Source organism: Chlamydotis macqueenii, chromosome 3, assembly GCF_036417535.1.
Source record: "Chlamydotis macqueenii isolate bChlMac1 chromosome 3, bChlMac1.mat, whole genome shotgun sequence".
In the NCBI taxonomy this organism is placed as follows: Eukaryota; Metazoa; Chordata; class Aves; order Otidiformes; family Otididae; genus Chlamydotis; species Chlamydotis macqueenii.
Window position 1 is genome coordinate 121,253,687 of NC_141558.1, and position 13,099 is coordinate 121,266,785.

Sequence of the window (13,099 nt, forward strand, 5' to 3'; positions counted from 1 at the left end):
ATAGCTCACTAGAAAGTTTAAACAATAACAAGCACAAATACATGGAATTTTCTTCTGCTATAAATGTCACTTTTAAATCTCAGTTCAAGCAAATTTTAACATCCGAAAAATTAGCTATTCCTTCATCAAACTCCCACCATTCTATTTTATAATAATTTAGTACCATATTAGTTATCCAGTTTGCATTTTAAATTTATTAAGTCCTTAAAAATTCGGCCTCTTTAGAAGGCTTTTCTCTCTCCGAACTACCTAACGTAAAGAATGGCAAGTCTGAAGAACTTGTGGTAACTACCTAATATTCATTGGCATCTCTCGCCCAATACTTTGACAGGTTAGATGATAAGGCTAACCTGTTAATAAACATTATATATAATTGTTAGGATGATACAGGCTACATCCCAAGCCACATCAGCTATTTCTGAAATTCCTTGATAGACCTTAATTGTGGACTGTGTGACATACAACGTTTAATTATTTTATTATGTCAGTACCTGTCATTACAATAACCTCGTAACTAACTCACTCCTAGCAAGAGAATACTGCCTCTTTTCATGCACAGAGATATGATGCCTTACAAGCTAATGCTTTCCCTTTCTTCTACTGTAACACAGCACCAAATCACACAAAGACATCCTTTAACGAAACAACTCACACGGTAAAAGCCAATTTCGTTATTCTGGTTTGGCCGCTTATGCTGCACTTGTGATGCAATAAACTCACTCTTTGAGAAGACCAGACATGTGCAGTCATGGCAATTGCACATCCGGAATGTCCCATGGAATAAAAACAACATCCTGATTCCAGACAAATCTGAATTGTGTATGTACAATCCAGCATCAGACTGGTCTCATTTCCAGTGGATGCTGCAGCACACACACCTCCTGTTCTAACTCTCTTTCTCCATATTTGCTCTTCACTGCCAAACATCTGCAAATCCCACATCATAATTACGACTGCTAACAGAACTAGTTCTAGAAATACTATGACAGATATTTTTACACTACAGTTGTACATCACCTACAGTCTAAGATGGACATCTGTATCTTACATCTATGGTATAGCAGAAGTATAGTTTTTGAGAGTATCCTTACTGTACAGTTAGTACAAAGAAAAACAAGATTTAGCATCAATTTTATTAATCGTGACAGTGTATTTGGTAAATTAGAAATGCCTGGGACTACAAAACACATATCTGTAAATTATCCATGAATAGAATTATTTAAATAATTATTTCAATACAATTAAATTAATTCATGACCAATATCGTATTGAAACTAGAATGCAGAAGTTTGGCAAATGAGACAGGCATTGTGAAATCAGTTTGACGAACTTCTAAGTTACTTATAGGTATCAGTCACTGAAAGAACAGAATGCTTTGATCTATTTTTTCAAAAGGCTTCTCTTTCCTCCAGAGAACCAAGAATTACCAGATGGCTGCAATAGCAAACCTCTCCAAGCTTTAAATTGATGACAAAATATCTGTCAAAAATCTCTAGTGAATCATTAGTCAGCTCCAGCAAACTTTGAGTTGACTACTGAACATCAAAGTTAGCAGACACCACATATTATAAAGAGCAAGCCAGTAAATTATTCATGGTTCAGCACTTACAATGAACAAGTATTTGATACATCAAGAAAATTCAAATCATCAAATGCTACAGGTTAACTTGCATAATTTTCTATTGACTACAGAAACTTTATATGTGATACAGATGCAAAGTATAGACCTGTTTTTCAAGGAGAGGTAATGTTTGTAATTATTTTTTGAATAGCAATATTTCTCATTTGCCAATCTTGAAACAACTGGAAAAAATGACAATATGAAGCATTTTTGAAACTGTATAATAGAACAATTCAAAATTATCTTAAAAATATTACAAATAGACCAAACATGTGTAGTACTTCAAAGAAAATCAAATATATATGAATAATACGTAAAACCTTGCAATAGACAAGCTTTCCCAAAAGAAGATTTCTATCCCTCTAGGTTTTGGACCACTCTTCTAGGCAGCATACCTGGAACTATTTACACAGTATAAAGCCAACAGTTTTGCCACTAAATTAGAATAGCTTTGGAACAGGACACAAGGAAGCATAACTGTCACAAAAAGGAATATGGGTAGTAAGAGAATATAAACACAGGGGTGCATTTTCTGGGTCTCATTACTTCCTATTTTTCCTAAGTCCTGAACCTGATATAAGCAACAGCTCCCATGCAGGCTCTGTGCACTCTCAGATTAGACAATACCAGTCATCGGGGCTGCAAGAAGCTACTCATGACTCCTAAGTACCGTAACTGAAAGGCAAACAAAAAGAACAGAATTTTTTAATTTTATGTTTTCAACTTCAATCTCAAAATTTGCAGTGGAAATTATTTTTAGAGATGTGATTTTCAAAACTGAAACCTAAGCACTTGATTTAATGGGAAAGATTTTTGTTAAGAATCAATAGAAAAACATTTTACTGACAAATTAAAGACAGAAACAGATGCACCAATTTGATATTCTCTATAATTCTAGAATTTAAAACCTCTTTATTTTTACCAGCTGTTTTTTAATCTTAATGTACTTACTGTAACAGTCTAGTAACATTCACTGTGTTGTTAAACAAAGGGCTTTAAATGATCCCAGAATGTTTTCAGTGTATTGTTGTACAGTAATGGCATCTAATTCAGAACATATTTTTAGGAATCAAACTGTTTATACAAATACATCAAACATTCATAGATTCTGCAAATGGAAAAGATAACCAGACATGTAATGTAAACAGAATGAGTACCAACGCAAGGTGGTAACTCAGTCAAGGAAAGTCATCTGCTCATAACCTGCTAAAACCTTCTGCCAGGATAAGCATGTTTTCAGATGTGGATTATTATCTCAAATCTCCCAATAAGTAGATAAACTCGAACAGATACTTTTTACTGCTATACTCATTTTTACAGTCAGGGGGCTCCTACATAGGTAGTCTCATTTCTTTAAACTGCATCACTTCAAATAGCATAAAAACAGCCATTATAAACAAAAATACTTGGGATGCTGGGGATAAGCATGGCGAGTTTGTATTCAGTTACATCACTCCAAATGTGCTGTATCATTAAACCAGACAGGACTGGAGAGCCAGCCTCCCAAGACACACATTAGCATTTCCCATTTCTGTGATTATCCTACGGATGCGGGCTGTAGGGTCAGAATTAATTGAAGCTCGGTTGAAAAGGAAACATATGATAGTTTGGCTGGCTTTTGGGGGTGGGTGGGAAGGAGGCTAGCTGTAACTGCCACACACACTTTCACTTTCCAGAATGATAGCTGCAAACACAGATGACACCATCAGCATAATAGTAGTAATTAGCTTGAAGTTTCCTGTCTCTGCTTCAGATCAGAATGGTCTTTGTAGTACTAAAAGCTTGGGAAGTTTGTTATATTAATTGGTCTACAAGAAGACAATACGTTTCCCTATAAGCCTTGCTTTGTTTATAATCAATTTTAATTAAAGACTATTTTGAAATATGTTTTCCAGTTCCACTGGGACAGAAGCATGCCCTACAGTGTAAAACTTGAGTTCTCCAGGCTAAGCATACAGGGACTGATTCTTTCTAACGTTACCTCTTCCCTGAAAGGTGCAATATTTAATTGCAGTGATAATTCTATTCCACACTCAGACTGTGTCAACAGTTAAAAAAAAAAAAATAGACTACATCCTGATGACCATTCAAAAATGTCATTATGCTGAAAAAGGCTTCCAAAGACATAATTGATAGGAGGTATCATCAGTCTCCAGGTGGTAAAAGCATGGCTAAATGATTTTGTGGAGAAGAAGGAAAAAAAGTATGCGAACTATCTTCTCTTATAATAAAGAGGAACATTTCAATATTCCATCCTTTCCAAGTTCTTTCTAAAAATCAGTAAATGTTCTAAGTTCAATTATGCAAGTTCAAACATCTACAGCATTAAGTACAATTATGTGTTGTCATTGGGTTACACGCTGTGCCAACTATATTATGACTATATGTATATTCACTTTTTCCAGGCTTTTTAGAAGCAAAAGTTTGTTCTCTTCCTTTATCTTTCTGAACCCAAAAAAATTGTATGTCTTCCTTTTGTTTATACATTTAGCACCAATGATTTTCAACATTTTGACTTTTTCTCTTCTACAGCACCAGCGACAGGCAAAAATCATTTAAGCAAGTGAGCATACAGTGCAAGAGATATATTTGTTGTTATACAAAATTAATTTACATTTCATTTACAAACATGTCTAGGAGCACTGTGACTCAAGATAATATACAGAGTTTCCCAAACTGTAGGACACACCTTTCAAGTAATCAAATACCTCAACCTGCATAACACATGGCTCAGGATAGCTATTTACACCATCATCACTGCTGATGGCTATATGGGAGTAAAGGAGGTTTAGTGACACCTGACATCATACATTTCTCATTCTTTTAAGAAGTAGATAAAGTTATAATCTGATACATGATTAGCTTTTCCGTATATTTTTCCAGAATCTCCAGAATTTGTTTTCTAGAGGTTTTTCATACTAGGGGGGTGAGGAGGTTTAAAAAAAAAAAAAAAAAAGAGAGGAAGGGAAAAAAGGAGAGGTTTTTCTTTTTTTTTTTTTCCACCATACAGTCAAGTTGCACAGACATAGTGCCTCTCTAGTTACTGTTCATACTGTTCAAAGCAAGGTGTGTTTTTTCAACTTTGAATTCCAGGAGAGTGTTTAGAAAACAAAAGGTCACCAGTGATTGGTTTTACTGTCATGAGATGAGGAACTGGTGATTATAAAAGGATTTCTCAGCAGCTGATTCAGAAAGAGTGCAGAACACACCAGAGAGAAGGCTCCAGAAGCAGCCACAAGGAGGAACCCTCAAGGAATTTATGATCCAAGTCCATTCTTCAGAATCATCAAGAATTAAGAACCAAAGTTAGGAAGGGGGAAGATAAGAAAAAAAAAAATTCCACTTTTGACCTTTTGTCTTTTCTGGATAAGAACTGCTTGGTTCTGTAAATTCTGAAAATCTTGTATTTTGTTACAAATATTGCACAGCTCTGAGGAGATGAGTTGTAACCCAAAACCATCCTCAATACTGAGTCATTCACTATATTATTGAGGAATTCACAGGTGCTTGTACTAGATGCGGAATGGATATAAAGGATCTTGAATCACAAAAATGGGAAAAGATGGAAGATGTGCACAACTGGAAGAATAACTAGAAACTCATACCCACAGACTGAGCTCTGCTATGTTTCAGAAAGCTTTACAGCATCTGGGGTGTATATTACAGTTTCATGAGTGTCCAGCAAACATCCAGGCTGCCCTTCAGTAATCTCAAATGGGATTCTATTTTATTTCCTAGAGCTGTAAAAAAGTTTTGACAAACAGCTGGCCTTGCTAAAGAAGTATTATAGCTGTCAGGTGACATCACCTAGATCTTTTTAATCCCCTGCTTTCAAAAATCTATGGGATCACTCCGCAAAGTGATCAGTGCAAAGGGAGCAGCATATCAACAGTAATGGCATAGGAGGTTCTAACTTGAATATCTATCCTCAAAGACAGCTGTACTAAATTATACACAGATTCAGCAGGAATCAGTCAACCTAAAATGCATTCAGACTTTCCAAAAGCAGGGAGGAAATTCTCCCTTTTATAAGCTGAATACGAGTTATCTCTAAGTAATCTTTTGCAAGTGGTTGGCTTGCTTTTTTAGGAGTATAGTTTATGTCTGAGAAATTCCTAAAGGGAGGAGTGTTCGGTTTTCCAGTGTTTTAGTGGAATGAAAGTAGTAGTACCTGTAACTCAACCAATGAGCTATAGGAGTATTAAGATCACATTCAGGGGTTCCCATGCCAAACAAAGAGGTGCAAACAGAGAATAAGCCTTTAGAACAAACTTTTGTGAAAAGTGGACTGAGAACCCAACAAGAAACTAGGATGCAACATCAAGGCAACATGTTAGAAGATGCAGATAAACAGGATATTAAATATAAGAAATGATGGGAGAAAGAAAACAAGAAATACGTGTGGATGATTCAACCCCTAGGAAAACGCAAAAAAAAAAATCTAAGTAGTTTCAAATCTGATGGAGCTGTGAATGATAAGTATCTGCCCTGGTAAAGGATCTGCATGTTTTTTAGCAATATAAGAATGCTTCAGTGCAAACAAAGCCCTACAGTTTGTCACCCACAGTCAGGCTAAGCAGTAATTACTTAATCTAAACATCTGAACTGGTCTAGGAGAACTGCTCTATCAGGTACAATGTTGAAAAAGAGGCCTAAATTGCATATGAGAATTAAGCTTAATTTAGGTTGTCAATCTATGCTGGTCTGGTCCCAGTTCCGTAGGAGGTTCTGTAGCCTACATATTGAAAGGAGCCATGTAGCCGGAGCTCAAATAATTGCAAAAAGCAAGTTTTTCCTCAGGGCAAAGTCTCAAAGTAACAGTGCAATCTCAACGTTGTTTTGAAAGGATATATACCATGTCCCTGCCTGTGTCAGAACTGATCCAGAAAAACAGAAATAGAAGCACAGTATTTGTTCAAGATAATAGAAAGATAATTTGAGATTCCAACAAGTTGTTTTCACCCTTTTGTCATAAAATATTATGATAACTATGGTATCTTTGAAATTATAGGTAGCAAGCCACGAAGAAAGACTAATCTCTGCAGCAACCTGCATTTATGACACTTTGGACTGGGGAGGGTGAGCGGCCATGTTAACTGGATAGCTGAACATATCCACAATCTATCTAAACGCAGTTAATTCTTAGTTGTAAATTTTAAGGGTGTTCTTCAGGCTTGCACACACCAACAGAGTGACACAGGATAACACATTACTGTGTATCACCTGAACTTTGGTAAGTGGGTGCAAATAAAGATTAGAGCTACCTTACCTACCTCTCACTCTAAGCTATCAACAACAAAAGTTTGGTATTATGAAAGTGATTCACAATGAGAAGAATGGCCTTGTCACTGCTGTAGTAAACTGGAATTCAGGACGTCCTTTGTGGTTCTAGAAAGTCAGTGCTGGGATTTAGCTTGTTACACAGGTGGAAAGACAAAGAAACGTATGCACCCTGTACAAAAAGATCTGCACGTCTGAATCATTCATTTTGTAACGATCAGATACTACAGTAATAAGTATCATCATATTAAGTATGGAGGACTGGTAACCCTAACAATGATCATTATTTTGATTTGTACACTGTAGATCAGAAAAAGTACCTAGTTCACTATCAGCTTCCTCAATACTTCCTCATAGTAAATAAATTTAACTTCTAAATTAGCTATTTCTAAATATCACACGTCTAGTACTTGGTTAAAACAACTACAATGATTAGAGAATCATAATACATAAAAAAGTTTGTTTATTGAAGTCCTGCTAAGAAACAGCAGAGATTACTAAAGCTTCCAACAAACCTGAAAAGCATGAACAGTAAAGTGACAATGTCATTTTCTGGAGAAATTTCAGGCAGTAATAAGAAGACCTACGGGCCTTTTTCAGACCTTTAAATTGATAAATAATTTTCACAGGTTTTCACATATATGCTCTACATGCTGTATTTTAATATTAATGAGCCAAACTTTCAAGTATAACAAAATATTACCAAGTACGTATTGACAAGCTAGTGATGTATTTGTTGAACATAAGAAAAGAACCACACAGGACAGATATGGATCTTAGTAATGTACCACCTGATTGTATGGGTTTCTGCATAGGCTAGTCATGACTAGAAAATTAAGAAAAATTAAGGTAAAAAGACACCACCCCCAGTATCTTTTGATGTAAACTGTCAGACAAAATAAATCCAGCCATTGGATATCATGAAAAACAACATTTACAAAATTCTTGTAAGCTGAAGAAGAGATAAACCACAATGTTTGCTCGATAAGGTAATACGCACATTACTAAGATGAAGGGAGCAGCAGTTCCCAAGCATATGATGCATCCAGTAACATATTTCTTGAATTTATTGTACAACAGCTGCAGGGATGGGCCGACTTCCCTCTCACAAAAACAGAACAGGGAAGTGAGGGCAGGTCCCACGCAGGAAATTGTTCCATGTTCCCCAACTTTGCAATTATTTCACAAAGCCTCCAATTCCTTTTTATACTATGAGACAAGGTCTCACCTGCCCTAAAGTTTACTTCCTTCCCTCCCTCTCATGAAGATGTTACCTACCGCAGCATGCAGCTACTTAAGTGGGAAGCAGGAGGCAACAGAAAACCAAACCAAACATCTGCAGTCCACGTTTCAATATAAAATATTTGCAGATGTTAAATCTTTATGCCAAAATAATTTAACAGATTAAAGATATATTGATTACACATGCTCAGACTAAGACAAATACATAAAGCAAAAGTATTTTTTATTTGCAAAAAAAAAAGACTAGCAAGCCAAATTTCTTACATTGTTAAATTTGCTTAAGTGACTTAAATGTTACATTTTCCAAGTGTGTAGAAGAAGTACTTTTTAACTCTGTGCTTTAACTAATTTGTCTTTGAAACAAAGCTGAGCCAGGAAAGTTTCAGAACTGCATGAAAGCTTCTTCAGAAATAACGTAAGAAAAAAAGTGATTCACTTCTGAAAAAGGCGTATTACAAAAGTGACACCCTTTGGACAAAATCCTTCTATTAAGTGGTAGCACATTTAGTCAACATAAAAAACTTAGAGGAAAGCTCAACAAAATAACCACTGCCTTATCTACAAAGGTACAAGAGAAGAAACAGATGAGGCTTTTAAATCTTACTGCTGAAAAAGCAGAATCCAATGGATGGAAACAGATCAGCAAAAACACTCAAGAAATTAACAGCTGGAAAGCACAGGAATATAATTTTTAATGTCCAAGTGAAAAAATTGTTTTCATCTGGCATTGAAAAGAATATACAATAAATAGACTTTGTGCATAAATAAAAAGAAGAATTTAGAAAAAAGGAACAGGAGCAACAACTGATCTATAAAAATACATAAAATATTAACATAGTTGAACACTGAGGAGTCAGCAATAAGCAAGAACAGGTTGTGAAACATACCACTGATTCCTGGTGGAGGTGTTTGTCATCAGAAAGGCTGCTTAGACTAAAACTCAAACTGCTAAGGAAGCCATTTTTCCCTTTGTCTGTCCTTGCCCATTCTGCCTCCATCTTACTTCTTCCAGAGATTACAGCTTCTAACAAGTACAACTGTCTCTTAACTAAGTCAGTTTTGATACGTCTGTTTTAAAATGCACACTAAAACCTACCTGGTTTGATAGAAATAAACAGGGAGTGACTATTCATATATCTCCTAGCAAAATTAAGAAGTGATAACCTCAGGTAGGAGAATAGGGAAATGAAAAGCAGGTGGTGGATGACTACTGATGAACTTAAATCAGATGCAGCTGAAAAAGCACACTTGACTCTGTTGTAACAGCAGGCCTTCAGGAGGCACCCAGTAACACATCAGCTACCTATAGGGAAAGCAGGTATGCAGAGCATTAGATCATATGCATGCTAATCAGTATTTACATGAACCTAGCAGGCACATCAAAAATGTGTAACAAAAAAAATAAAAAGTAAATCCTTCTGAAAATATTCCTCTTTCTACAACTCAGCTTCTCAAGTCAAGAGGAGAATTGTCTACCATTTTTCTTCTAAAGATTTGTAAAAATGAGTTAATCAACTCAACTCTCTTTCACTATAGGAAAAGAAAATCCAAACTAAGTATGATTGTTTTCAACATGAAAACAAACATTGAATGGACACAGAAAGAAATTGTGTACACTTTACACAAGTACAGTTTAACTGGTTTTGTCAGTTTCTATAATTCTTTTTCACACTAAGTGCATTGATAAGGATTATATTCACATGTGGTCAATCAAGTAATGAAAAGCCAAGGGAAAACACTTGGTTTTAATACAATGTACAGACAGTATGGGTTACACATTGCTCATTTTCACCTATTATGAAGAATAATAGAAACAACATGTTCCCAAGATTTCAGTAAAGTCCTATTTTAAAACTGCGAGGGGGTGGCAAGAAGGATGGAATTACTCTCAAAAAATATTTATCTATTTCACAGAGATAAAAAAAAAGCTGTTTTCTTAAAGAAAAAAAAGCACATAATTTTAGTAATGTTATAAAGGACTATCACTACTTAAGATTTCAACTATATTTGGGAATGCATTTTAAAAAAGTTGAAGCTTTAAATTTCAAAGCCAATTTTTTCAAATTTCCCATGGATTATGTTACTAATTGGGAATATGTGGGAAATATTTCCCACAATTATGTTTATAAAAGTCAAGTTCCAGTGATAATTAGCAGCAATCCTAACACACGTGGAAAACATTAAAATCACTTAAAATGATAAATAGTGTTGATTTTATGTAACAAAATGTACACTTTAAATACATAAAAAGTTATATTGGGTCAGTCCAAAGGTCCACAATGACCTCTATGTTCTGACAGCAACTAGTAGTAGATGTTTATGGGAAAAGGTTAAAAAAGATAAGCAAATAATGATACTTTCCTCAGTAGATGTATTAGACATTCGTCAACACAAGATTCCAAGGGTTTCTATCCCATATGATGTATCTGTATTTAGAAGTCATCAGTGACTGTTTTCTCCCAGAATTTGTTAAACTAGTTTTTAAAACTGCATGAATTTTTGCATCCACAATATCCTGTGGCAAGCAGTCCCACAAACAAATCACATTCATGAGGAATCTGATCTTCTAGTTCATTTCACATTATCATATTAATTTAATTCAATACCTTCAATTCTTAAATTAAATAAGAAATTACTGTTTGTTCTATCTCTTCCCACCATCCATGATTTAATAAGACCCCTATTATTCCCCACTCACCCACCTCTAGCTTTCTCTCTTCCAGGCTGCAGAGTATTAAGCTGTTCCTTATACTGAAGAAGTTCCACACTTCTCACTAATTCTCTTAGTTCCACTAATGAGAACTATAAATGCATGTAGTGTTTAAAAAGTAGACGTGCTCTCAATTTGTACCATGGTGCATGTTTTCTTCATTCCCTTCCTACTAATTCCCCAAACTGACTTTGCTTTTTAAAATGATGCTATGAACTGAGCTGCTGCTTTCAGAAAATAATATAAACCTCATCATTCCTCTGTGGTGGTCCTGTGTTGAGCACCCGTAAGTTTGGAACTGTTCTCCCTTACCCCCCATACATGGCATTTACCAATTCATCTGTCAATTTAATGAACAGTCAGTAAACAGCCCAAGATTTTTTTGCGCAGTACTTCATTTTAAGTCTTTGTTATTCAGCTCTTTTCTCAGGTCATTTGCAAATACAAAGAGTATCGCCCCAGAGTACCCTGTTTGACCCCAATACTGCCTCTATCTCCCTTAAGCATTTAATCAGGTAATCTATGTATGGAGCTTCCTTTTCAGATCACTTAAAGCAACTTCGGTAACATACCTTGTCAATCACTTTTGGAGAATCTAAATGGGTTATAGCAACCAGATTTCCCTGTTCCTTATGCTCACCAGTTCCTGTAAAGAAGCTGGGAGGCTGTGACGCATGACTTCTCTTTACAACGGGTGTTTTGACTTTTTCTCAAGGTACTACACAAATCTGTATATCCATTCATTCTGCCTTCATAAAGTTTGTGCTAATTTGACTCCTACAGATGTTGGACATCGATCTGACAACTTTCTAGCCCTATTATATGAGGCAGTCTCAAATACACAAAACTAGGGCAATTTAAAAAGAATAAGATTTGCCAAAGTTTATTATTCACACATATGCTAAAATCTGGCTTTCTGTATACTTATTCCAGTACAGAGTACCAATTAACTAAAATAGACAACTATATTAAAACCCATTGTTTCTTTTGCAGCTAAGAACACTATGAAACTGGAAAATTACTTTGAAAAGTTAATGCATCTGTTTCAAAAATTTCAGCTTTTTAACGAGATGCTAGTAAATAGCAAAACTCTACAAATGCATCTTAGTACCCTCTCCTATTGTGTGCAAATACAGAGAGAGAATCATGCTCAAGCTAATGCCTTCTCCTTCAGGAGACTAATTCTGCTCCACTTATCTCCCACATTCTGCTCATACTGAACCAAACTGATGAAAAACAGTCCCTTAACATTTTTTTTTATTTTCATCACTTTCTACCCAAAGATACATATATTTCTACATGTATTATTCTCCTTGCTCTTATCAGTGAGCCTATCGCAAAAAATTGCCATAGGTCTCCTAATGCTTGATGACATTTTTCATTAATTTAAGTTATTCATTCAAGACTTTCTCCGTGCCCGGCAATGTCACAATTCCTCCTGAATGCATCTTCTAAATGGGTGAGTGCTATAGTAAAATGGAGAGAAGAAAGTAGCTCGGTAAAATAAAGCATGCCATCTAATAACAAGCATCTAATATGTCACTTGGCTGAATTAAATCTTGCTTAACTGCATTGTTTATGTCTATCTAGCTATATGTTAAAATAGAAAACTAAAACTGAATTATTTAACATGTCTGCAGTATACCTTATTTTCTATAATGTGTATCTGCCTGCTTAGCTCCATACTGGGGAAAGAAATCCAGTTCACATGCAACAAACATCCCTACCTGCTGCATTGCCATTTGATGCTCCTAACCAATAAAAACATGACAACCATCAGCATCAACTGCTTCATATCCCACAGAGGGTAAAATAATTTTCATCAGTTTTGATTTTGCTTCCCTGAAAAATGAAATTCTGAGAGTGATACAGCATTTTGCATTAATAAAATCAGTGTATTTTTCTTTTAAAATGTCAAGGATCAGTTGCCAGAGCTGTAAAAACTAGGCCTAGTTTACACTGTGTGCCAACAAAAACAACTGTTTCTTAACTTTCTGGTCCTTTCAATTTATTACTATATCAAGGAGATATAACTCAAATTTGTAATCAACAAAAAAATGATTATTGGTGCAACAGCATAAAAGAAGAGTTTTTCCCTTGCTCGCTTAAGTACGGTTCTGGTCTATATCACTCTCAGTTCCCAAGCCTCTTTCCACCTCTCCTTATCTCAGTCTTCATTTTCCCACTGTCAAAGCCTGTTTTTCCAGGAAGGAAAGTTATGGTAAAGATGAGGAATATTGTTCAGC

General features: G+C 35.4%; 1 protein-coding gene across 6 annotated transcripts in view; it reads right to left on the reverse strand.

The window, feature by feature from the left end:
- SLX4IP (SLX4 interacting protein) overlaps nucleotides 1-13,099 on the reverse strand; it is a 78,389-nt gene that overhangs the window by 46,068 nt on the left and 19,222 nt on the right. The window lies entirely within an intron of this gene.